Genomic DNA, 24,917 nt, shown 5'->3' with positions numbered 1-24,917 from the left:
TCTTTTGTATTTAATTCCGATGCAATTTCTGTGTTCCATCGTCAATAAGAAGGTCCAAGGGAGACAGTAAACCTGAAGTGAAGCACCGGAATCTATAACTAGTGTCACAGGAAGGGTTCAAAGCATAGACAGTGGAAGGAGTCAGTCTTCTTGTACTTAAGTCGGTATTGTGCCTTTTGTATTTATTTCCGATGCAATTTCTGTGTTTCATCGTCAATAAGAAGGTCAGAGGGATACAGTAAACCTGAAGTGAAACATCGGAATCTATAACTAGTGTCACAGGAATGGTTCAAAACATAGACAGTAAGTAGGGTCAGTCTTCTTGTACTTAAGTCGGCATTGTGCATTTTTTATTTAATTCCGATGCTATTTCTGTGTTTCATCGTCAATAAGAAGGTCCAAGTGATACAGTAAACCTGAAGTGAAGCATCGGAATATATAACTACTGTCACAGGAATGGTTCTAATCATTGACAGTAAGAAGAGTCAGTCTTCTTGTACTTAATTCGGCATTGTGCCTTTAGTATTTAATTCCGATGCAATTTCTGTGTTTCATCGTTAATAAGAAGGTCAGAGGTATACAGTAAATCTGAAGTCAAGCATCGGAATCTATAACTAGTGTCACAGGAATGGTTCAAAACATAGTCAGTAAGAAGAGTCAGTCTACTTGTACTTCAGTCGGCTTTGTGCCTTTTGTATTTAATACCGATGCAAGTTCTGTGTTTCATCGTCAATAAGAAGGTAGAAAGGGATACAATAAACCTGGAGTGAATCATCGGAATCTATAACTAGTGACACAGGGATCGTTCAAAACATAGACAGTAAGAAGAGTCAGTATTCTTGTACTTAAGTCGGCATTGTGCCTATTGTATTTAATTCCGATGCAATTTCTGTGTTTCATCGTCAATAAGAAGGTCCAAGGGATACAGCAAACCGGGAGTGAAGCATCGGAATCAATAAGTAGTGTCACAGAAACGGTTCAAACATAGTCACTAAGAAGAGTCAGTGTTCTTGTACTTAAGTCGGCATTGTGCCATTTGTATTTAATTCCGATGCAATTTCTGTGTTTCATCGTCAATAAGAAGGTCCAAGGGATACAGTAAACCTGGAGTGAAGCATCGGAATAAATAACTAGTGTCACAGGAATGAATCAAAACATAGTCAGTAAGAAGAGTCAGTCTTCTTGTACTAAAGTCGGCTTTGTGCCTTTTGTATTTAATTCCGATGCAATTTTTGTGTTTCATCGTCAATAAGTAGGTCCAAGGGATACAGTAAACCTGAAGTGAAGCATCGGAAAATATAACTAGTGTAACAGGAATGGTTCAAAGCATAGACAGTGGGAAGAGTCAGTCATCTTGTACTTAAGTCGGCATTGTGCCTTTTGCATTTAATTCCGATGAAATTTCTGTGTTTCATCGTCAATAAGAAAGTCAGAGGGTTACAGTAAACCTGAAGTGAAGCATCGGAATCTATAACTAGAGTCACAGGAATGGTTCAAATCATAGACAGTAGAAAGAGACAGTCTTCTTGTACTTAAGTCGGCATTGTGGATTTTGTATTTAATTCCGATGCAATTTCTGTGTTTCAACGACAATAAAAAGGTCCAAGGAGTACAGTACACCGGGAGTGCAGCATCGGAATCTATAACTAGTGGCACAGAAATGGTACAAAACATAGTTAGTAAGAAGAGTCAGTCTTCTTGTACTTAAGTCGGCATTGTGCCTTTTGTATTTAATTCCGATGCAATTTCTGTGCTTCCTCGTAATTACGAAGGTGCAAGGGATACAGTAAACTTGGAGTGAAGCATCGGAATCAATAACTAGTGTCACAGGAATGAATAAAACATAGTCAGTAAGAAGAGTCAGTCTTCTTGTACTAAAGTCGGCATGGTGCCATTTGTATTTAATTCCGATGCAATTTCTGTGTTTCATCGTCAATGAGAAGGTCCAAGGGATACAGTAAACCAGGAGTGAAGCATCGGAATCTATAACTAGTGTCACAGGGATGGTTCAAATCATAGACAGTAAGAAGAGTCAGTATTCTTGTACTTAAGTCGGCATTGTGCCTTTTGTATTTAATTCCGATGCAATTTCTGTGTTTCATCGTCAATACGAAGGTCCAAGGGATACAGTAAACCTGAAGTGAAGCATCGGAATCTATAACTAGTGTCACAGGAATGGTTCAAAACATAGTCAGTAAGAAGAGTCAGTTTTCTTGTACTTAGGTCGGCTTTGTGCCTTTTCTATTTAACTCCGATGCAATTTCTGTGTATCATCGTCAATAAGAATGTCCAAGGGATGTAGTAAACCTGGAGTGAAGCATCGGAATCTATAACTGGTGTCACAGGAATGGTTCAAAACATAGACAGTAAGAAGAGTCAGTCTTCTTGTACTTAAGTCGGCATTGTGCCTTTTTTATTTAATTCCGATGCAATATCTGTGTTTCATCGTCAATAAGAGGGTCCAAGGGATACAGTAAACGTGGAGTGAAGCATCGGAATCTATAAGTAGTGTCACAGGGATGGTTCAAATCACAGACAGTGAGAAGAGTCAGTATACTTGTACTTAAGTCGGCACTGTACCTTTTGTATTTAATTCCGTTGCAATTTCTGTGTTTCATCTTCAATAAGAAGGTCCAAGGGATACAGTAAACCTGGAGTGAAGCATCGGAATAAATAACTAGTGTCACAGGAAAGAATCAAAACATAGTCAGTAAGAAGAGTCAGTCTTCTTGTACTAAAGTCGGCTTTGTGCCTTTTGTATTTAATTCCGATGCAATTTCTGTATTTCATCGTCAATAAGAAGGTCTAAGGGATACAGTAAACCTGAAGTGAAGCATTAGAGTATATAACTAGTGTCAAAGGAATGGTTCAAAACATAGTCAGTAAGAAGAGTCACTCTTCTTGTACATAAGTCGGCATTGTGCCTTTTGTATTTAATTCCGATGCAATTTTTGTGTTTCATCGTCAATAAGTAGGTCCAAGGGATACAGTAAACCTGAAGTGAAGCATCGGAATATATAACTAGTGTAACAGGAATGGTTCAAAGCATAGACAGTGGGAAGAGTCAGTCATCTTGTACTTAAGTCGGCATTGTGCCTTTTGTATTTACTTCCGATGCAATTTCTGTGTTTCATCGTCAATAAGAAAGTCAGAGGGTTACAGTAAACCTGAAGTGAAGCATCGGAATCTATAACTAGAGTCACAGGAATGGTTCAAATCATAGACAGTAGGAAGAGACAGTCTTCTTGTACTTAAGTCGGCATTGTGGATTTTGTATTTAATTCCGATGCAATTTCTGTGCTTCATCGTCAATGAGAAGGTCAGAGGGATACAGTAAATCTGAAGTCAAGCATCGGAATCTGTAACTAGTGTCACAGGAATGGTTCAAAACATAGTCAGTAAGAAGAGTCAGTCTTCTTGTACTTAAGTCGGCATTGTGCCTTTTGTATTTAATTTCGATGCAAGTTCTGTGTTTCATCGTCAATAAGAAGGTCCAAGGGATACAGTAAACCTGGAGTGAAGCATCGGAATCTATAACTAGTGACACAGGGATGGTTCAAAACATAGACAGTAAGAAGAGTTTGTATTCTTGTACTTAAGTCGCCATTGTGCCTTTTGTATTTAATTCCGATGCAATTTCTGTGTTTCAACGACAATAAAAAGGTCCAAGGGGTACAGTACACCGGGAGTGAAGCGTCGGAATCTATAACTAGTGGCACAGAAATGGTACAAAACATAGTAAGAAGAGTCAGTCTTCTTGTACTTAAGTCGGCATTGTGCCTTTTGTATTTAATTCCGATGCAATTTCTGTGCTTCCTCGTAATTAAGAAGGTGCAAGGGATACAGTAAACCTGGAGTGACGCATCGGAATCAATAACTAGTGTCACAGGAATGAATAAAACATAGTCAGTAAGAAGAGTCACTCTTCTTGTACTAAAGTCGGCTTGGTGCCATTTGTATTTAATTCCGATGCAATTTCTGTGTTTCATCGTCAATGAGAAGGTCCAAGGGAAACAGTAAACCAGGAGTGAAGCATCGGAATCTATAACTAGTGTCACAGGGATGGTTCAAATCATAGACAGTAAGAAGAGTCAGTATTCTTGTACTTAAGTCGGCATTGTGCCTTTTGTATTTAATTCCGATGCAATTTCTGTGTTTCATCGTCAATACGAAGGTCCAAGGGATACAGTAAACCTGAAGTGAAGCATCGGAATCTATAACTAGTGTCACAGGAATGGTTCAAAACATAGTCAGTAAGAAGAGTCAGTTTTCTTGTACTTAGGTCGGCTTTGTGCCTTTTCTATTTAACTCCGATGCAATTTCTGTGTATCATCGTCAATAAGAATGTCCAAGGGATGTAGTAAACCTGGAGTGAAGCATCGGAATCTATAACTAGTGTCACAGAAATGGTTCAAAACATAGACAGTATGAAGAGTCAGTCTTCTTGTACTTAAGTCGGCATTGTGCCTTTTTTAATTAATTCCGATGCAATTTCTATGTTTCATCGTCAATAAGTGGGTCCAAGGGATACAGTAAACGTGGAGTGAAGCATCGGAATCTATAACTAGTGTCACAGGGATGGTTCAAATCACAGACAGTGAGAAGAGTCAGTATACTTGTACTTAAGTCGGCATTGTGCCTTTTGTATTTAATTCCGTTGCAATTTCTGTGTTTCATTTTCAATAAGAAGGTCCAAGGGATACAGTAAACCTGAAGTGAAGCATTAGAGTATATAACTAGTGTCACAGGAATGGTTCAAAGCATAGTCAGTAACAAGAGTCAATCTTCTTGTACATAAGTCGTCATTGTGCCTTTTTGATTTAATTCCGATGCAATTTCTGTGTTTCATCGTCAATAAGTCGGTCCAAGGGATACAGTAAACCTGAAGTGAAGCATCGGAAAATACAACTAGTGTAACAGGAATGGTTCAAAGCATAGACAGTGGGAAGAGTCAGTCTTCTTGTACTTAAGTCCGCATTGTGCCTTTTGTATTTAATTCCGATGCAATTTCTGTGTTTCATCGTCGATAAGAAGGTCAGAGGGATACAGTAAACCTGAAGTGAAGCATCGGAATCTATAACTAGTGTCACAGGAATGGTTCAAAACATAGACAGTAGGAAGAGACAGTGTTCTTGTACTGAAGTCGTCATTGTGCCTTTTTGATTTAACTCCGATGCAATTTCTGTGTATCATCGTCAATAAGAAGGTCCAAGGGATATAGTAAACCTGGAGTGAAGCATCGGAATCTATAACTAGTGTCACATGAATGGTTCAAAACATAGACAGTAGGAAGAGTCAGTCATCTTGTACTTAAGTCGGCATTGTGCCTTTTGTATTTAGTTCCGATGCAATTTCTGTGTTTCATCGTCAATAAGAAAGTCAGAGGGTTACAGTAAACCTGAAGTGAAGCATCGGAATCTATAACTAGAGTCACAGTGATGGTTCATATCATAGACAGTAGGAAGAGACAGTCTTCTTGTACTTAAGTCGGCATTGTGGATTTTGTATTTAATTCCGATGCAATTTCTGTGTTTCATCGTCAATGAGAAGGTCAGAGGGATACAGTAAATCTGAAGTCAAGCATCGGAATCTGTAACTAGTGTCACAGGAATGGTTCAAAACATAGTCAGTAAGAAGAGTCAGTCTCCTTGTACTTAAGTCGGCATTGTGACTTTTGTATTTAATTTCGATGCAAGTTCTGTGTTTCATCGTCAATAAGAAGGTCCAAGGGATACAGTAAACCTGGAGTGAAGCATCGGAATCTATAACTAGTGACACAGGGATGGTTCAAAACATAGACAGTAAGAAGAGTTTGTATTCTTGTACTTAAGTCGGCATTGTGCCTTTTGTATTTAATTCCGATGCAACTTCTGTGCTTCCTCGTAATTGAGAAGGTGCAAGGGATACAGTAAACCTGGAGTGAAGCATCGGAATCAATAACTAGTGTCACAGGAATGAATAAAACATAGTCAGTAAGAAGAGTCAGTCTTCTTGTACTAAAGTCGGCATGGTGCCATTTGTATTTAATTCCGATGCAATTTCTGTGTTTCTTCGTCAATGAGAAGGTCCAAGGGATACAGTAAACCTGGAGTGAAGCATCGGAATCAATAACTAGTGTCACAGGAATGAATAAAACATAGTCAGTAAGAAGAGTCAGTTTTCTTGTACTTAGGTCGGCTTTGTGCCTTTTCTATTTAACTCCGATGCAATTTCTGTGTATCATCGTCAATAAGAATGTCCAAGGGATGTAGTAAACCTGGAGTGAAGCATCGGAATCTATAACTAGTGTCACAGGAATGGTTCAAAACATAGACAGTAGGAAGAGACAGTCTTCTTGTACTGAAGTCCTCATTGTGCCTTTTGTATTTCATTCCGATGCAATTTCTGTGTTTCATCGTCAATAAGAATGTCCAAGGGATACAGTAAACCTGGAGTGAAGCATCGGAATCTATATAACTAGTGACACAGGGAAGGTTCAAAACATCGACAGTAAGAAGAGTCAGTCTCCTTGTACTTAATTCGGCATTGTGCCCATAGTATTTAAATCCGATGCAGTTTCTGTGTTTCATCGTCAATAAGAAGGTCAGAGGGATACAGTAAATCTGAAGTCTAGCATCGGAATCTATAACTAGTGTCACAGGAATGGTTCAAAACATAGTCAGTAAGAAGAGTCAGTCTTCTTGTACTGAAGTCGGCAATGTGCCTTTTGTATTTAATTACGATGCAATTTCTGTGTTTCATCGTCAATACGAAGGTCCAAGGGATACAGTAAACCTGATGTGAAGCATCGGAATTAATAACTAGTGTCACAGGAATGGTTCAAAACATAGTCAGTAAGAAGAGTCAGTCTTCTTGTACTTAGGTCGGCTTTGTGCCTTTTCTATTTAACTCCGATGCAATTTCTGTGTTTCATCGTCAATAAGAAGGTCCAAGGGATATAGTAAACCTAGAGTGAAGCATCGGAATCTATAACTAGTCACATGAATGTTTCAAAACATAGACAGTAAGAAGAGTCAGTCCTCTTGTACTTAATCCGGCATTGTGTCTGTTGTATTTAATTCCGATGAAATTTCTGTGTTTCATCGTCAATAAGAATGTCAGAGAGATACAGTAAACCTGAGGTGAAGCATAGGAATCTATAACTAGTGTCACAGGAATGGTTCAAAATATAGTCAGTAAGAAGAATCAGTCTTCTTGTACTTAAGTCGGCATTGTGCCTTTTGTATTTAATTCCGATGCAATTTCTGTGTTTCATCGTGAATAAGAAGGTCCAGGGGATACAGTAAACCTGGAGTGAAGCATCGGAATCTATAACTAGTGACACTGGGATGGTTTAACACATCGACAGTAAGATGTGTCAGTATTCTTGTACTTAAGTCGGCATTGTGCCTTTTGTATTTAATTCCGATGCAATTTCTGTGTTTCATCTTCAATAAGAAGGTCCAAGGGATACGGTAAACCTGAAGTGAAGCACCGTAATCTATAACTAGTGTCACAGGAATGGCTCAAAGCATAGACAGTGGGAAGAGTCAGTCTTCTTGTACTTAAGACGGTATTGTGCCTTTGGTATTTATTTCCGGTGCAATTTCTGTGTTTCATCGTCAATAAGAAGGTCAGAGGTATACAGTAAACCTGAAGTGAAGCATCGGAATCTATAACTAGTGTCACAGGAATGGTTCAAAACATAGACAGTAGGAAGAGACAGTCTTCTTGTACTTAAGTCGGCACTGTGCCTTATCTATTTAATTCCTATTCAATTTCTGTATTTAATCGACAATAAGAAGGTCCAAGGGATATAGTAAACCTGGAGTGAGGCATCGGAAACTATAACTAGTGTCACAGGAATGGTTCAAGCATAGACAGTAAGTAGGGTCAGTCTTCCTATACTTAAGTCGGCATTGTGCCTTATTTATTTAATTCCGATGCTATTTCTGTGTTTCATCGTCAATAAGAAGGTCCAAGGGATACAGTAAACATGGAGTGAAGAATCGGAATCTATAACTACTGTCGCAGGAATGGTTCTAATCATCGACAGTAAGAAGAGTCAGTCTTCTTGTACTTAATTCGTCATTGTGCCTTTAGTATTTAATTCCGATTCAATTTCTGTGTTTAATCGATAATAAGAAGGTCAGAGGTATACAGTAAATCTGAAGTCAAGCATCGGAATCTATAACTAGCGTCACAGGAATGGTTCAAAACATAGTCAGTAAGAAGAGTCAGTCTTCTTGTACTTAAGTCGGCATTGTGCCTTTTGTATTTAATTCCGATGCAAGTTCTGTGTTTCATCGTCAATAAGAAGGTCCAACGGATACAATAAACCTGGAGTGAAGCATCGGAATCTATAACTAGTGACACAGGGATCGTTCAAAACATAGACAGTAAGAAGAGTCAGTATTCTTGTACTTAAGTTGGCATTGTGCCTTTTGTATTTAATTCCGATGCAATTTCTGTGTATCATCGTCAATAAGAAGGTCCAAGGGATACAGTAAACCAGGAGTGAAGCATCGGAATCTATAAGTTGTCACAGAAATGTTCAAACATAGTCAGTAAGAAGAGTCAAATCTTCTTGTACTTAAGTCGGCATTGTGATTTTTGTATTTAATTCCGATGCAATTTCTGTGTCTCATCGTCAATAAGAAGGTCCAAGGGACACAGTAAATCTGGAGTGAAGCATCGGAATCAATAACTAGTGTCACAGGAATGAATCAAAACATAGTCAGTAAGAAGAGTCAGTCTTCTTGTACTAAAGTCGGCTTTGTGCCTTTTGTATTTAATTCCGATGCAATTTCTGTGTTTCATCGTCAATAAGAAGGTCTAAGGGATACAGAAAACCTGAAGTGAAGCATTAGAGTATATAACTAGTGTCACAGGAATGGTTCAAAGCATAGTGAGTAAGAAGAGTCAGTCTTCTTGTACATAAGTCGGCATTGTGCCTTTTGTATTTGATTCCGATGCAATTTCTGTGTTTCATCGTCAATAATTAGGTCCAAGAGATACAGTAAACCTGAAGTGAAGCATCGGAAAATATAACTAGTGTAACAGGAATGATTCAAAGCATAGACAGTGGGAAGAGTCAGTCTTCTTGTACTTAAGTCGGCATTGTGCCTTTTGTATTTAATTCCGTTGCCATTTCTGTGTTTCATCGTCAATAAGAAGGTCTGAGGGATACAGTAAACACGAAGTGAAGCATCGGAATCTATAACTAGAGTCACAGGAATGGTTCAAAACATAGACAGTAGGAAGAGACAGTCTTCTTGTACTTAAGTCGGCATTGTGCCTTTTGTATTTAATTCCGATGCAATTTCTGTGTTTCATCGTCAATAAGAGGGTCAGAGGGATACAGTAAATCTGAAGTCAAGCATCGGAATCTATAACTAGTGTCACAGGAATGGTTCAAAACATAGTCAGTAAGAAGAGTCAGTCTTCTTGTTCTTAAGTCGGCATTGTGCCTTTTGTATTTGATTCCGATGCACGTTCTGTGTTTCATCGTCAATAAGAAGGTCCAAGGGATACAGAAAACCTGGAGTGAAGCTTCGGAATCTATAACTAGTGACACAGGGATGGTTCAAAACATAGGCAGTAAGAAGAGTCAGTATTCTTGTACTTAAGTCGCCATTGTGCCTTTTGTATTTAATTCCGATGCAATTTCTGTGTTTCATCGTCAATAAGAAGGTCCAAGGGATACAGTAAACCGGGAGGGAAGCATCGGAATCTATAACTAGTGTCACAGAAATGGTTCAAAACATAGTCTGTAAGAAGAGTCAGTCTTCTTGTACTTAAGTCGGCATTGTGCCTTTTGTATTTAATTCCGATGCAATTTCTGTGTTTCATCGTAAATAAGAAGGTCCAAGGGATACAGTAAATCTGGAGAGAAGCATCGGAATCAATAACAAGTGTCACAGGAATGAATAAAATATAGTCAGTAAGAAGAGTTAGTCTTCTTGTACTAAAGTCGGCATTGTGCCTTTTGTATTTAATTCCGATGCAATTTCTGTGTTTCATCGTCAATAAGAAGGTCCAAGGGATACAGTAAACCTGGAGTGAAGCATCGGAATCTATAACTAGTGTCACAGTGATGGTTCAAATCATAGACAGTAAGAAGAGTCAGTATTGTTGTACTTAAGTCGGCATTGTGCCTTTTGTATTTCATTCCGATGCAATTTCTGTGTTTCATCTTCAATAGGAAGGTCCAAGGGATACAGTAAACCTGAAGTGAAGCATCGGAAAATATAACTAGTGTAACAGGAATGGTTCAAATCATAGACAGTGGGAAGAGTCAGTCTTCTTGTACTCAAGTCGGCATTGTGCCTTTTGCATTTAATTACGGTGCAATTTCTGTGTTTCATCGTCAATAAGAAGGTCAGAGGGATACAGTAAACCTGAAGTGAAGCATCGGAATCTATAACTTGTGTCACAGGAATGGTTCAAAGCATAGACAGTAGGAAGATACAGGCTTATTGTACTGAAGTCGGCATTGTGCATTTTGAACTTAATTCCGATGCAATTTCTGTGTTTCACCGTCAATAAGAAGGTCAGAGAGATACAGTAAACCTGAAGTGAAGCATCGGAATCTATAACTAGTGTCACAGGAATGGTTCAAAACATAGACAGTAAGAAGAGTCAGTCTTGTTGTACTTAAGTCAGCATTGTGCCTTTTCTATTTAACTCCGATTCAATTTCTGTGTTTCATCGTCAATAAGAAGGTCCAAGGGATATAGTAAACCTGGAGTGAAGCATCGGAATCTATAACTAGTGTCACATGAATGGTACAAAACATAGACAGTAAGAAGAGTCAGTCCTCTTGTACTTAATCCGGCATTGTGTCTGTTGTATTTAATTCCGATGAAATTTCTGGGTTTCATCGTCAATAAGAATGTCAGAGAGATACAGTAAACCTGAGGTGAAGCATCGGAATCTATAACTAGTGTCACAGGAATGGTTCAAAATATAGTCAGTAAGAAGAATCAGTCTTCTTGTACTTAAGTCGGCATTGTGCCTTTTGTATTTAATTCATATGCAATTTCTGTGTTTCATCGTGAATAAGAAGGTCCAGGGGATACAGTAAACCTGGAGTGAAGCATCGGAATCTATAACTAGTGACACTGGGATGGTTTAACACATCGACAGTAAGATGTGTCAGTATTCTTGTACTTAAGTCGGCATTGTGCCTTTTGTATTTAATTCCGATGCAATTTCTGTGTTTCATCTTCAATAAGAAGGTCCAAGGGATACAGTAAACCTGAAGTGAAGCACCGTAATCTATAACTAGTGTCACAGGAATGGCTCAAAGCATAGACAGTGGGAAGAGTCAGTCTTCTTGTACTTAAGAAGGTATTGTGCCTTTGGTATTTATTTCCGATGCAAATTTCTGTGTTTCATCGTCAATAAGAAGGTCAGAGGGATACAGTAAACCTGAAGTGAAGCATCGGAATCTATAACTAGTGTCACAGGAATGGTTCAAAACATAGACAGTAGGAAGAGACAGTCTTCTTGTACTTAAGACGGCACTGGGCCTTATCTATTTAATTCCTATTCAATTTCTGTATTTAATCGACAATAAGAAAGTCCAAGGGATATAGTAAACATGGAGTGAGTCATCGGAAACTATAACTAGTGTCACAGGAATGGTTCAAACATAGACAGTAAGTAGGGTCAGTCTTCTTGTACTTAAGTCGGCATTGTGTCTTATTTATTTAATTCCGATGCTATTTCTGTGTTTCATCGTCAATAAGAAGGTCCAAGGGATACAATAAACATGGAGTGAAGAATCGGAATCTATAACTACTGTCGCAGGAATGGAGCTAATCATCGACAGTAAGAAGAGTCAGTCTTCTTGTACTTAATTCGGCATTGTGCCTTTAGTATTTAATTCCGATTCAATTTCTGTGTTTAATCGATAATAAGAAGGTCAGAGGTATACAGTAAATCTGAAGTCAAGCATCGGAATCTATAACTAGCGTCACAGGAATGGTTCAAAACATAGTCAGTAAGAAGAGTCAGTCTTCTTGTACTTAAGTCGGCATTGTGATTTTTGTATTTAATTCCGATGCAATTTCTGTGTCTCATCGTCAATAAGAAGGTCCAAGGGACACAGTAAACCTGGAGTGAAGCATCGGAATCAATAACTAGTGTCACAGGAATGAATCAAAACATTGTCAGTAAGAAGAGTCAGTCTTCTTGTACTAAAGTCGGCTTTGTGCCTTTTGTATTTAATTCCGATGCAATTTCTGTGTTTCATCGTCAATAAGAAGGTCTAAGGGATACAGAAAACCTGAAGTGAAGCATTAGAGTATATAACTAGTGTCACAGGAATGGTTCAAAGCATAGTGAGTAAGAAGAGTCAGTCTTCTTGTACATAAGTCGGCATTGTGCCTTTTGTATTTGATTCCGATGCAATTTCTGTGTTTCATCGTCAATAATTAGGTCCAAGAGATACAGTAAACCTGAAGTGAAGCATCGGAAAATATAACTAGTGTAACAGGAATGATTCAAAGCATAGACAGTGGGAAGAGTCAGTCTTCTTGTACTTAAGTCGGCATTGTGCCTTTTGTATTTAATTCCGATGCAATTTCTGTGTTTCATCGTCAATAAGAAGGTCTGAGGGATACAGTAAACACGAAGTGAAGCATCGGAATCTATAACTAGAGTCACAGGAATGGTTCAAAACATAGACAGTAGGAAGAGACAGTCTTCTTGTACTTAAGTCGGCATTGTGCCTTTTGTATTTAATTCCGATGCAATTTCTGTGTCTCATCGTCAATAAGAAGGTCAGAGGGATACAGTAAATCTGAAGTCAAGCATCGGAATCTATAACTAGTGTCACAGGAATGGTTCAAAACATAGTCAGTAAGAAGAGTCAGTCTTCTTGTTCTTAAGTCGGCATTGTGCCTTTTGTATTTGATTCCGATGCACGTTCTGTGTTTCATCGTCAATAAGAAGGTCCAAGGGATACAGTAAACCTGGAGTGAAGCTTCGGAATCTATAACTAGTGACACAGGGATGGTTCAAAACATAGGCAGTAAGAAGAGTCAGTATTCTTGTACTTAAGTCGCCATTGTGCCTTTTGTATTTAATTCCGATGCAATTTCTGTGTTTCATCGTCAATAAGAAGGTCCAAGGGATACAGTAAACCGGGAGGGAAGCATCGGAATCTATAACTAGTGTCACAGAAATGGTTCAAAACATAGTCTGTAAGAAGAGTCAGTCTTCTTGTACTTAAGTCGGCATTGTGCCTTTTGTATTTAATTCCGATGCAATTTCTGTGTTTCATCGTAAATAAGAAGGTCCAAGGGATACAGTAAATCTGGAGAGAAGCATCGGAATTAATAACAAGTGTCACAGGAATGAATAAAATATAGTCAGTAAGAAGAGTTAGTCTTCTTGTACTAAAGTCGGCATTGTGCCTTTTGTATTTAATTCCGATGCAATTTCTGTGTTTCATCGTCAATAAGAAGGTCCAAGGGATACAGTAAACCTGGAGTGAAGCATCGGAATCTATAACTAGTGTCACAGTGATGGTTCAAATCATAGACAGTAAGAAGAGTCAGTATTGTTGTACTTAAGTCGGCATTGTGCCTTTTGTATTTCATTCCGATGCAATTTCTGTGTTTCATCTTCAATAGGAAGGTCCAAGGGATACAGTAAACCTGAAGTGAAGCATCGGAAAATATAACTAGTGTAACAGGAATGGTTCAAATCATAGACAGTGGGAAGAGTCTGTCTTCTTGTACTCAAGTCGGCATTGTGCCTTTTGCATTTAATTACGGTGCAATTTCTGTGTTTCATCGTCAATAAGAAGGTCAGAGGGATACAGTAAACCTGAAGTGAAGCATCGGAATCTATAACTTGTGTCACAGGAATGGTTCAAAGCATAGACAGTAGGAAGAGACAGGCTTATTGTACTGAAGTCGGCATTGTGCATTTTGAACTTAATTCCGATGCAATTTCTGTGTTTCACCGTCAATAAGAAGGTCAGAGAGATACAGTAAACCTGAAGTGAAGCATCGGAATCTATAACTAGTGTCACAGGAATGGTTCAAAACATAGACAGTAAGAAGAGTCAGTCTTGTTGTACTTAAGTCAGCATTGTGCCTTTTCTATTTAACTCCGATTCAATTTCTGTGTTTCATCGTCAATAAGAAGGTCCAAGGGATATAGTAAACCTGGAGTGAAGCATCGGAATCTATAACTAGTGTCACATGAATGGTACAAAACATAGACAGTAAGAAGAGTCAGTCCTCTTGTACTTAATCCGGCATTGTGTCTGTTGTATTTAATTCCGATGAAATTTCTGGGTTTCATCGTCAATAAGAATGTCAGAGAGATACAGTAAACCTGAGGTGAAGCATCGGAATCTATAACTAGTGGCACAGGAATGGTTCAAAATATAGTCAGTAAGAAGAATCAGTCTTCTTGTACTTAAGTCGGCATTGTGCCTTTTGTATTTAATTCCGATGCAATTTCTGTGTTTCATCGTGAATAAGAAGGTCCAGGGGATACAGTAAACCTGGAGTGAAGCATCGGAATCTATAACTAGTGACACTGGGATGGTTTAACACATCGACAGTAAGATGTGTCAGTATTCTTGTACTTAAGTCGGCATTGTGCCTTTTGTATTTAATTCCGATGCAATTTCTGTGTTTCATCTTCAATAAGAAGGTCCAAGGGATACAGTAAACCTGAAGTGAAGCACCGTAATCTATAACTAGTGTCACAGGAATGGCTCAAAGCATAGACAGTGGGAAGAGTCAGTCTTCTTGTACTTAAGAAGGTATTGTGCCTTTGGTATTTATTTCCGATGCAAATTTCTGTGTTTCATCGTCAATAAGAAGGTCAGAGGGATACAGTAAACCTGAAGTGAAGCATCGGAATCTATAACTAGTGTCACAGGAATGGTTCAAAACATAGACAGTAGGAAGAGACAGTCTTCTTGTACTTAAGACGGCACTGGGCCTTATCTATTTAATTCCTATTCAATTTCTGTATTTAATCGACAATATGAAAGTCCAAGGGATATAGTAAACATGGAGTGAGGCATCGGAAACTATAACTAGTGTCACAGGAATGGTTCAAACATAGACAGTAAGTAGGGTCAGTCTTCTTGTACTTAAGTCGGCATTGTGCCTTATTTATTTAATTCCGATGCTATTTCTGTGTTTCATCGTCAATAAGAAGGTCCAAGGGATACAATAAACATGGAGTGAAGAATCGGAATCTATAACTACTGTCGCAGGAATGGAGCTAATCATCGACAGTAAGAAGAGTCAGTCTTCTTGTACTTAATTCGGCATTGTGCCTTTAGTATTTAATTCCGATTCAATTTCTGTGTTCAATCGATAATAAGAAGGTCAGAGGTATACAGTAAATCTGAAGTCAAGCATCGGAATCTATAACTAGCGTCACAGGAATGGTTCAAAACATAGTCAGTAAGAAGAGTCAGTCTTCTTGTACTTAAGTCGGCATTGTGCCTTTTGTATTTAATTCCGATGCAAGTTCTGTGTTTCATCGTCAATAAGAAGGTCCAACGGATACAATAAACCTGGAGTGAAGCATCGGAATCTATAACTAGTGACACAGGGATCGTTCAAAACATAGACAGTAAGAAGAGTCAGTATTCTTGTACTTAAGTTGGCATTGTGCCTTTTGTATTTAATTCCGATGCAATTTCTGTGTATCATCGTCAATAAGAAGGTCCAAGGGATACAGTAAACCAGGAGTGAAGCATCGGAATCTATAAGTTGTCACAGAAATGGTTCAAACATAGTCAGTAAGAAGAGTCAGTCTTCTTGTACTTAAGTCGGCATTGTGCCTTTTGTATTTAATTCCGATGCAATTTCTGTGTCTCATCGTCAATAAGAAGGTCCAAGGGACACAGTAAACCTGGAGTGAAGCATCGGAATCAATAACTAGTGTCACAGGAATGAATCAAAACATAGTCAGTAAGAAGAGTCAGTCTTCTTGTACTAAAGTCGGCTTTGTGCCTTTTGTATTTAATTCCGATGCAATTTCTGTGTTTCATCGTCAATAAGAAGGTCTAAGGGATACAGAAAACCTGAAGTGAAGCATTAGAGTATATAACTAGTGTCACAGGAATGGTTCAAAGCATAGTGAGTAAGAAGAGTCAGTCTTCTTGTACATAAGTCGGCATTGTGCCTTTTGTATTTGATTCCGATGCAATTTCTGTGTTTCATCGTCAATAATTAAGTCCAAGAGATACAGTAAACCTGAAGTGAAGCATCGGAAAATATAACTAGTGTAACAGGAATGATTCAAAGCATAGACAGTGGGAAGAGTCAGTCTTCTTGTACTTAAGTCGGCATTGTGCCTTTTGTATTTAATTCCGTTGCAATTTCTGTGTTTCATCGTCAATAAGAAGGTCTGAGGGATACAGTAAACACGAAGTGAAGCATCGGAATCTATAACTAGAGTCACAGGAATGGTTCAAAACATAGACAGTAGGAAGAGACAGTCTTCTTGTACTTAAGTCGGCATTGTGCCTTTTGTATTTAATTCCGATGCAATTTCTGTGTTTCATCGTCAATAAGAAGGTCAGAGGGATACAGTAAATCTGAAGTCAAGCATCGTAATCTATAACTAGTGTCACAGGAATGGTTCAAAACATAGTCAGTAAGAAGAGTCAGTCTTCTTGTTCTTAAGTCGGCATTGTGCCTTTTGTATTTAATTCCGATGCACGTTCTGTGTTTCATCGTCAATAAGAAGGTCCAAGGGATACAGTAAACCTGGAGTGAGGCTTCGGGATCTATAACTAGTGACACAGGGATGGTTCAAAACATAGGCAGTAAGAAGAGTCAGTATTCTTGTACTTAAGTCGCCATTGTGCCTTTTGTATTTAATTCCGATGCAATTTCTGTGTTTCATCGTCAATAAGAAGGTCCAAGGGATACAGTAAACCGGGAGGGAAGCATCGGAATCTATAACTAGTGTCACAGAAATGGTTCAAAACATAGTCTGTAAGAAGAGTCAGTCTTCTTGTACTTAAGTCGGCATTGTGCCTTTTGTATTTAATTCCGATGCAATTTCTGTGTTTCATCGTAAATAAGAAGGTCCAAGGGATACAGTAAATCTGGAGAGAAGCATCGGAATCAATAACAAGTGTCACAGGAATGAATAAAATATAGTCAGTAAGAAGAGTTAGTCTTCTTGTACTAAAGTCGGCATTGTGCCTTTTGTATTTAATTCCGATGCAATTTCTGTGTTTCATCGTCAATAAGAAGGTCCAAGGGATACAGTAAACCTGGAGTGAAGCATCGGAATCTATAACTAGTGTCACAGTGATGGTTCAAATCATAGACAGTAAGAAGAGTCAGTATTGTTGTACTTAAGTCGGCATTGTGCCTTTTGTATTTCATTCCGATGCAATTTCTGTGTTTCATCTTCAATAGGAAGGTCCAAGGGATACAGTAAACCTGAAGTGAAGCATCGGAAAATATAACTAGTGTAACAGGAATGGTTCAAAGCATAGACAGTGGGAAGAGTCAGTCTTCTTGTACTCAAGTCGGCATTGTGCCTTTTGCATTTAATTACGGTGCAATTTCTGTGTTTCATCGTCAATAAGAAGGTCAGAGGGATACAGTAAACCTGAAGTGAAGCATCGGAATCTATAACTTGTGTCACAGGAATGGTTCAAAGCATAGACAGTAGGAAGAGACAGGCTTATTGTACTGAAGTCGGCATTGTGCATTTTGAACTTAATTCCGATGCAATTTCTGTGTTTCACCGTCAATAAGAAGGTCAGAGAGATACAGTAAACCTGAAGTGAAGCATCGGAATCTATAACTAGTGTCACAGGAATGGTTCAAAACATAGACAGTTAGAAGAGTCAGTCTTGTTGTACTTAAGTCGGCATTGTGCCTTTTTTATTTGATTCCGATGCAATTTCTGTGTTTCATTGTCTATAAGAAGGTCCAAGGGATACAGTAAACCGGGAGTGATGCATCGGAATCTATAACTAATGTCACACAAATGGTTCAAAACATAGTCAGTAAGAAGAGTCAGTCTTCTTGTACTTAAGTAGGCATTGTGACTTTTGTATTTAATTCCGATGCAATTTCTGTGTTACATCGTCAATAAGAAGGTCCAAGGGACACAGTAAACCTGGAGTGAAGCATCGAAATCAATAACTAGTTTCACAGGAATGAATCAAAACATATTCAGTAAGAAGAGTCAGTCTTCTTGTACTAAAGTCGGCATTGTGCCTTTTGTATTTATTTCCGATGCAATTTCTGTGTTTCATCGTCAATAAGAAGGTCAGAGGGATACAGTGAACCTGAAGTGAAGCATCGGAATCTATAACTAGTGTCACAGGAATGGTTCAAAACGTAGACAGTAGGAAGAGACAGTCTTCTTGTACTGAAGTCGGCATTGTGCCTTTTGAATTTAATTCCGATGCAATCTCTGTGTTTCATCGTCAATAAGAAGGTCAGAGGGTTACAGTAAACCCGAAGTGAAGCATCGGAATCTATAAGTAGTGTCACAGGAAAGGTTCAAAACATAGTCAGTAAGAAGAATCAGTCTTCTTGTACTTAAGTCGGCACTGTGCCTTTTGTATTTAATTCCGATGCAATTTCTGTGTTTCATCGTCAATAAGAAGGTCCATGGGATGCAGTAAACCTGCAGTGAAGCATCGGAATCTATAACTAGTGACACAGGGATGGTTCAAACTATCGACAGTAAGAAGAGTCAGTCTTCTTGTACTTAATTCGGCATTGTGCCCTTAGTAATTAATTCCGATGCAATTCCTGTGTTTCATCGTCAATAAGAAGGTCAGAGGGATACAGTAAATCTGAAGTCTAGCATCGGAATCTATAACTAGTGTCACAGGAATGGTTCAAATCATAGACAGTAAGAAGAGTCAGTCTCCTAGTACTTAAGTCAGCATTGTGCCTTTTGTATTTAATTCCGATGCAATTTCTGTGTTTCATCGTCAATACGAAGGTCCAAGGGATACAGTAAACCTGAAGTGATGCATCGGAATCTATAACTAGTGTCTCAGGAATGGTTCAAAACATAGTCATTAAGAAGAGTCAGTTTTCTTGTACTTAGGTCGGCTTTGTGCCTTTTCTATTTAACTCCGATGGAATTTCTGTGTATCATCGTCAATAAGAATGTCCAAGGGATGTAGTAAACCTGGAGTGAAGCATCGGAATCCATAACTAGTGTCACAGGAATGGTTCAAAACATAGACAGAAAGAAGAGTCAGTCTTCTTGTACTTAAGTCGGCATTGTGGCTTTTTTATTTAATTCCGATGCAATTTCTGTGTTTCATCGACAATAAGATGGTCCAATGGATACAGTAAACGTGGAGTGAAGCATCGGAATCTATAACTAGTGTCACAGGGATGGTTCAAATCATAGACAGTTAGAAGAGTCAGTATTCTTGTACTTAAGTCGTCATTGTGCCTTTTGTATTTAATTCCGATGCAATTTCTGTGTTTCATCTTCAATAAGAAGGTCCAAGGGATACAGTAAACCTGAAGTGAAGCATTAGAGTATATAACTAGTGTCACAGGAATGGTTCAAAACATAGTCAGTAAGAAGAGTCAGTCTTCTTGTACATAAGTCGTCATTGTCCCTTTTCCATTTAATTCCGATGCAATTTCTGTGTTTCATCGTCAATAAGTAGGTCCAAGGGATACAGTAAACCTGAAGTGAAGCATCGGAAAATATAACTAGTGTAACAGGAATGGTTCAAAGCATAGACAGTAGGAAGAGTCAGTCTTCTTGGACTTAAGTCGGCATTGTGCCTTTTGTATTTAATTCCGATGCAATTTCTGTGTTTCATCGTCAATAAGAAGGTCAAAGGGATACAGTAAACCTGAAGAGAAGCATCGCAATCTATAACTAGTGTCACAGGAATGGCTCAAAACATAGACAGTAGGAAGAGACAGTCTTCTTGTACTGAAGTCGGCATTGTGCCTATTGAATTTAATTCCGATGCAATTTCTGTGTTTCATCGTCAATACGGAGGTCAGAGGGTTACAGTAAACCTGAAGTGAAGCATCGGAATCTATAACTAGTGTCACAGGAAAGGTTCAAAACATAGTCAGTAAGAAGAATCAGTCTTCTTGTACTTAAGTCGGCATTGTGCCTTTTGTATTTAATTCCGATGCAATTTCTGTGTTTCATCGTCAATAAGAAGGTCCAAGGGATACAGTAAACCTGGAGTGAATCATCGGAATCTATAACTAGTGACACAGGGATGGTTCAAAACAGCGACAGTAAGAAGAGTCAGTCTTCTTGTACTTAATTCGGCATTGTGCCCATAGTATTTAATTCCGATGCAATTTCTGTGTTTCATAGTCAATAAAAAGGTCAGAGGGATACAGTAAATCTGAAGTCTAGCATCGGAATCTATAACTAGTGTCACAGGAATGGTTCAAAACATAGTCAGTAAGAAGAGTCAGTCTTCTTGTACTTAAGTCAGCATTGTGCCTTTTGTATTTAATTCCGATGCAATTTCTGTGTTTCATCGTCAATACGAAGGTCCAAGGGATACAGTAAACCTGAAGTGAAGCATCGGAATCTATAACTAGTGTCACAGGAATTGTTCAAAACATAGTCAGTAAGAAGAGTCAGTCTTCTTGTACTTAGGTCGGCTTTGTGCCTTTTCTATTTAACTCCGATGCAATAATTGTGTATCATCGTCAATAGGAAAGTCCAAGGGATATAGTAAACCTGGAGTGAAGCATCGGAATCTATAACTAGTGTCACAGGAATGGTTCAAAACAAAGACAGTAAGAAGAGTCAGTCTTCTTGTACCTAAGTCGGCATTGTGCCTCTTTTATTTAATTCCGATGCAATTTCTGTTTTTCATCGTCAATAAGAAGGTCCAAGGGATACAGTAAACCTGGAGTGAAGCATCGGAATCAATAACTAGTGTCACAGGAATGAATCAAAACATAGTCAGTAAGAAGAGTCAGTCTTCTTGTACTAAAGTCGGCATTGTGCCTTTTGTATTTAATTCCGATGCAATTTCTGTGTTTCATCGTCAATAAGAAGGTCCAAGGGATACAGTAAACCTGGAGTGAAGCATCGGAATCTATAACTAGTGTCACAGGGATGGTACAAATTATAGACAGTAAGAAGAGTCAGTATTCTTGTACTTAAGTCGGCATTGTGCATTTTGTATTTAATTCCGATGCAATTTCTGTGTTTCATCTTCAATAAGAAGGTCCAAGGCATACAGTAAACCTGAAGTGAAGCATTAGAGTATATAACTAGTGTCACAGGAATGGTTCAAAACATAGTCTGTAAGAAGAGTCAGTCTGCTTGTACATAAGTCGGCATTGTGCCTTTTGTATTTAATTCCGATGCAATTTCTGTGTTTTATCGCCAATAAGTAGGTCCAAGGGATACAGTAAACCTGAAGTGAAGAATCGGAAAATATAACTAGTGTAACAGTAATGGTGCAAAGCATAGACAGTGGGAAGAGTCAGTCTTCTTGTACATAAGTCGGCATTGTGCCTTTTGTATTTAATTCCGATGCAATTTCTGTGTTTCGTCGTCAATAAGAAGGTCAGGGGGATACAGTAAACCTCAAGTGAAGCATCGGAATCTGTAACTAGTGTCACAGGAATGGTTCAAAACATAGACAGTAGGAAGGGACAGTCTTCTTGTACTGAAGTCGGCATTGTGCCTTTTGTATTTAATTCCGATGCAATTTCTGTGTTTCATCGTCAATAAGCAGAGTAGAGGGATACAGTAAACCTGAAGTGAAGCATCGGAATCTATAACTAGTGTCACCAGAAAGGTTCAAAACATAGTCAGTAAGAAGAATCAGTCTCCTTGTACTTAAGTCGGCATTGTGCCTTATGTATTTAATTCCGATGCAATTTCTGTGTTTCATCGTCAATAAGAAGGTCCAAGGGATACAGTAGACATGGAGTAAAGCATCGGAATCTATAACTAGTGACACAGGGATGGTTCAAAATATCGACAGTAAGAAGAGTAAGTCTTCTTGTAATTAATTCGGGAATGTGCCCTTAGTACTTAATTCCGATGCAATTTCTGTTTTTCATCGTCAATAAGAAGGTCAGAGGGATACAGTAAATCTGAAGTCTGGCATCGGAATCTATAACTAGTGTACCAGGAATTGTTCTGAACATAGTCAGTAAGAAGAGACAGTCTTCTTGTCCTTAAGTCGGCATTGTGCGTTTTGTATTTAATTCCCATGCAATTTCTGTGTATCATCGTCAATAAGAAGGTCCAAGGGATATAGTAAACCAGGAGTGAAGCATCGGAATCTATAACTAGTGTCACAGGGATGGTTCAAAACATCGACAGTAGGAAGAGTCAGCCTTCTTGTACTTAATTCGGCATTGTGCCTTTGGTATTTAATTCAGATGCAATTTCTGTGTTTCATCGTCAATAAGAAGGTCAGAGGGATACAGTAAATCTGAAATCTAGCATCGGAATCTATAACTAGTCTCACACGAATGGTTCAAAACATAGTCAGTAAAAAGCGACAGTCTTCTTGTACTTAAGTCGGCATTGTGCCTTTTGTATTTAATTCCGATGCAATTTCTGTGTTTCATCGTCAATAAGAAGCTCCAAGGGATACAGTAAACCTGAAGTGAAGCATCGGAATCTATAACTAGTGTTACATGAATGGTTCAAAACATAGACAATAAGAAGAGTCAGTCCTCTTGTACTTAATCCGGCATTGTGCCTTTTGTATTTAATTCCGATGAAATTTCTGTGTTTCATCGTCAATAAGAATGTCAGAGGGATACAGTAAACCTGAGGTGAAGCATCGGAATCTATAACTAGTGTCACAGGAATGGTTTAAAATATAGTCAGTAAGAAGAATCAGTCTTCTTGTACTTAATTCGGCATTGTGCCTTTTGTATTTAATTCCGATGCAATTTCTGTGTTTCGTCGTGAATAAGAAGGTCCAAGGGATACAGTAAACTTGGAGTGAAGCATCGGAATCTATAACTAGTGACACTGGGATGGTTTAAAACATCGACAGTAAGATGTGTCAGTATTCTTGTACTTAAGTCGGCATTGTGCCTTTTGTATTAAATTCCGATGCAATTTCTGTGTTTCATCTTCAATAAGAAGGTCCAAGGGATACAGTAAACCTGAAGTGAAGCAACGGAATCTATAACTAGTGTCACAGGAATGTCTCAAAGCATAGACAGTGGGAAGAGTCAGTCTTCTTGTACTTAAGACGGTATTGTGCCTTTTGTATTTAATTCCGATGCAATTTCTGTGTTTCATCGTCAATAAGAAAGTCAGAGGGATACAGTAAACCTGAAGTGAAGCATCGGAATCTATAACTAGTGTCACAGGAATGGTTCAAAACATAGACAGTAGGAAGAGACAGTCTTCTTGTACTTAAGTCGGCACTGTGCCTTTTCTATTTAATTCCTATTCAATTTCTGTGTTTCATCGTCAATAAGAAGGTCCAAGGGATACAGTAAACGCGGAGTGAAGAATCGGAATCTATAACTACTGTCACGGGAATGGATCTAATCATCGACAGTAAGAAGAGTCAGTCTTCTTGTACTTAATTCGGCATTGTGCCTTTAGTATTTAATTCCGATTCAATTTCTGTGTTTCACCGACAATAAGAAGATCAGAGGTATACAGTAAATCTGAAGTCAAGCATCGGAATCTATCACTAGTGTCATAGGAATGGTTCAAAACATAGTCAGTAAGAAGAGTCAGTCTTCTTGTACTTACGTCGGCATTGTGCCTTTTGTATTTAATTCCGATGCAAGTTCTGTGTTTCATGGTCAATAAGTAGGTCCAAGGGATACAATAAACCTGGAGTGAAGCATCGGAATCTATAACTAGTGACACTGGGATCGTTCAAAACATAGACAGTAAGAAGAGTCAGTCTTCTTGTAATTAATTCGGCATTGTGCCCTTAGTACTTAATTCTGATGCAATTTCAGTTTTTCATCGTCAATAAGAAGGTCAGAGGGATACAGTAAATCTGAAGTGTAGCATCGGAATCTATAACTAGTGTACCAGGAATTGTTCAGAACATAGTCAGTAAGAAGAAACAGTCTTCTAGTACTAAGGTCGGCATTGTGCTTTTTGTATTTAATTCCCATGCAATTTCTGTGTATCATCGTCAATAAGAAGGTCCAAGGGATATAGTAAACCTGGAGTGAAGCATCGGAATCTATAATTAGTGTCACAGGGGTGGTTCAATACATCGACAGTAGGAAGAGTCAGCCTTCTTGTACTTAATTCGGCATTGTGCCCTTGGTATTTAATTCAGATGCAATTTCTGTGTTTCATCGTCAATAAGAAAGTCAGAGGGATACAGTAAATCTGAAATCTAGCATCGGAATCTATAACTAGTCTCACACGAATGGTTCAAAACATAGTCAGTAAGAAGCGACAGTCTTCTTGTACTTAAGTCGGCATTGTGCCTTTTGTATTCAATTCCGATGCAATTTCTGTGTTTCATCGTCAATAAGAAGCTCCAAGGGATACAGTAAACCTGAAGTGAAGCATCGGAATCTATAACTAGTGTCACAGGAATGGTTCAACTCATAGTAAGTAAGAAGAGTCAGTCTCCTTGTACTTAAGTCGGCATTGTGCCTTTTGTATTTAACTCCGGTGCAATTTCTGTGTATCATCGTCAATAAGAAGGTCCAAGGGATATAGTAAACCTGGAGTGAAGCATCGGAATCTATAACTAGTGTCACATGAATGGTTCAAAACATAGACAGTAAGAAGAGTCAGTCCTCTTGTACTTAATCCGGCATTGTGCCTTTTGTATTTAATTCCGATGAAATTTCTGTGTTTCATCGTCAATAAGAATCTCAGAGGGATACAGTAAACCTGAGGTGAAGCATCGGAATCTATAACTAGTGTCACAGGAATGGTTCAAAATATAGTCAGTAAGAAGAATCAGTCTTCTTGTACTTAAGTCGGCA

The sequence above is a fragment of the Schistocerca americana genome, chromosome X, assembly GCF_021461395.2.
Source record: "Schistocerca americana isolate TAMUIC-IGC-003095 chromosome X, iqSchAmer2.1, whole genome shotgun sequence".
Lineage (NCBI taxonomy): Eukaryota > Metazoa > Arthropoda > Insecta > Orthoptera > Acrididae > Schistocerca > Schistocerca americana.
The sequence above is the reverse complement of the archived record's forward strand: the minus strand, read 5'-3'. Positions refer to the sequence as shown.